Raw genomic sequence first — 2,560 nt, forward strand, 5'->3', positions numbered from 1 at the left:
TGAGATCCGTTCATGTTCTAGGAGCCCTGGGGGGCGTAGTGGTTACACATTGGGCTGCTAACGGCAAGGTTGGCAGCTTGAAATCACCAGCCGCTCCCTGAGAGAAAGACGGGCTTTCTACTCCCTTCAGAGTTACCGTCTCAGGAACTCACCGGGGCAGTTCAACCCTGTCCAGTGAGTCCATGCTGATTTTGGTTCACCTTGTTGTTTTGTGACTAGTGTTCCTTCTCACTGCTATATTCTATGGTGTGAATCTACCCCACCACAGAGGGGCACTGGCATAGTTTCCAGTTTGGGTAGTTAGGAATACTGTTGGCTAAGAACATTCTGGATATGCCTTTTGGTGAACCTACAGTAGCATTTCTTTTCATTAAACATGTAGGTCTTGAGTTTCTGGACCTTGGGGCATGCATATATGTTCAACTCTACTAGGTATTGTCCAAAAAATTGCTGTCCCAAACGGTCATATCAATTTACCACTCCCACCAGCTGTGCTCCCAACACGTGGAATGCCCTGGAGGACGCTGGACCAGTGATGCCAGGAGACAGATACTAACACTGGAGATTAGAGGAGTGGATGACCTCAAGTTCAACAACAACATAATGAAAATATTACAGATAAAGTAAGCTCTAAGCAGAGCTAGTCTCCTGACAAGACAACCCATGCCCTGATGCTACCACCTCCCCGAGGTGGCACTCAGGATGCTACGGTCTGTACGGTAGAAGAACCCCTGAAGTCTGGCAAGACCAGAGGAGGAATCGCGAGTCTCCTGGCTGGCAGTGAGGTAAAGGGGACCAAATCAATCCATGCACTCTAAACTGTTAATACATCTTAGAGGACTTCCCAAGGAATGCTGGCACCAAGCAGCTCAGCATGATGTTACAACTCTAAGGCCAGCAGATTTCGAGGTTAAGGTCCTGTGTGAAAGGCTATTCCTGTCCCACCTGCAGGAAAGGAAGAGAGATGTTTCTCGGGGAATCAGTTCTTTTAAGTGGTGAAGGTGGCTGGGAAATACAGTGGGTTCAGAGCAGATGAATCTTTGTTAGGAAAGGTTACATCAAAAACTAAACCCACAGCTATCAAGTTGATTCTGACCTGTTAGGGCAGAGAACAGCTGTCCCAGAGAGGTTTCAGAGCTGTAAATCTTGACACAAACAGCCAGCCACACATCCTTCTCCTGCACAGTGGCTGGTGGGTTGGAAAGCAGCCGAGCGCTTAACCACTGTGCCACCAGGGCGCCCTGGTAAGATATATAGCTGCGGCATATTCTGGATATGCCTTCCATTTGTTTAGGGATCATTCTTGGTGTCGTATGGACAAGTTTGGATCACACCAACAATCTCAGCACACCTGACTATACAACTTAGGTACTTTCTTGTTGCTTGTGTAAATCGCTAGCTCAAAACTGCTCGCTTCCCAAGGACAAGCACGAAGAGGTCTCTTTCCCTTAGGAAGAGCTAAGTGGAGGTTTACAGCCGTGGGTTAAGAAACCCTTCCTGGGCCACCACTCCTCAGCAAAGGCAAGACGGAGCTTCAAAGACCCAGCTGGAGAGGTGATGTGCTCAACCACCTGTTGGCCAGGGAGTGGGAAGGTAGAGTTGGCAGGCCAGGGTTTGAAGCGTGGGAACCATTTGAGCGTCAGAGGATTTTATTAGAACCCAGTGTCTTTCCTATCGCTGCAGCTCTAGGACCAATGAAAGGAACTAACATGGGACTCTGGTGGATAACCTTTTCCTGTTTTAGAGATGAAGAAATTGACACTCAGAGATGAAGTAACTTCTTTAAGGTCACGGCGCTCTGTCCAGTCTGCGCTAAAATGTATGCGTTTCCAGCAGTCTTCAAGAGCAGCAGATTTATTTATCAAGTCGTCCCCGAGTGCCTACTGTGGGACACAACGGTGGGCCGACGACACGTCTGGCCCACCACGGCCAAAGAGGCAAGTGGTGGAAGAAGCTTGTGGCTGCAGAGAGGCCTAACTCATTCTAATCAACTGCGGGTGTAAGCTCTCCAGCTGTCATATGGGAGTGAGTCATTCAGATGGGCAACCTCCCCTCCCCTGAGAGGAGCTTTTGGGCTGGGTCAAGGTAAAAGGGGGGTTGGTAGAAGGCAAGATTCCTTCTGACTTGGGAGCCTCCATCCAAAGGGGAGGGGGGGTGATCTAGAATCCAGTCTTGAAAACCATTCTTAAAAAACCTAGGTCCCTGGGAAAGGAGGTGGGCGTGGAGGGAGAAACAGTGAGGTGTGCAGCGAACCCTCCAGCAGCGGCAGCCACGACTCAGTTCCCAGAGGGATGCGGGCCGGGGGGGCATCGAGAAAAGGGGCGCGAAGCCCCCAATCCCCGGCTTAGGGCCTCAGGAGGCCTGCGCGGGACCCCGCCCCTTCCCCTGGCATCGAGGGTAATGAATGGGCAGCGCTCCAGAAATCACCGCCACCCCTCCTCCCCCGACCGCGCTCTCCCAGCGCTGCTGCCGTCACTGGGCGGGGAGCTGCGGGTCCGCGGAGCAAACATGCCCCGGAGCTCCGGCCGGGCTTCCGGGGCCCAGGGGTGCTGCACCCCAA

Source organism: Echinops telfairi, unplaced genomic scaffold (genome assembly GCF_000313985.2).
Source record: "Echinops telfairi isolate 266 unplaced genomic scaffold, ASM31398v2 ScPeMD7_7458;HRSCAF=8496, whole genome shotgun sequence".
NCBI classification, from domain to species: domain Eukaryota; kingdom Metazoa; phylum Chordata; class Mammalia; order Afrosoricida; family Tenrecidae; genus Echinops; species Echinops telfairi.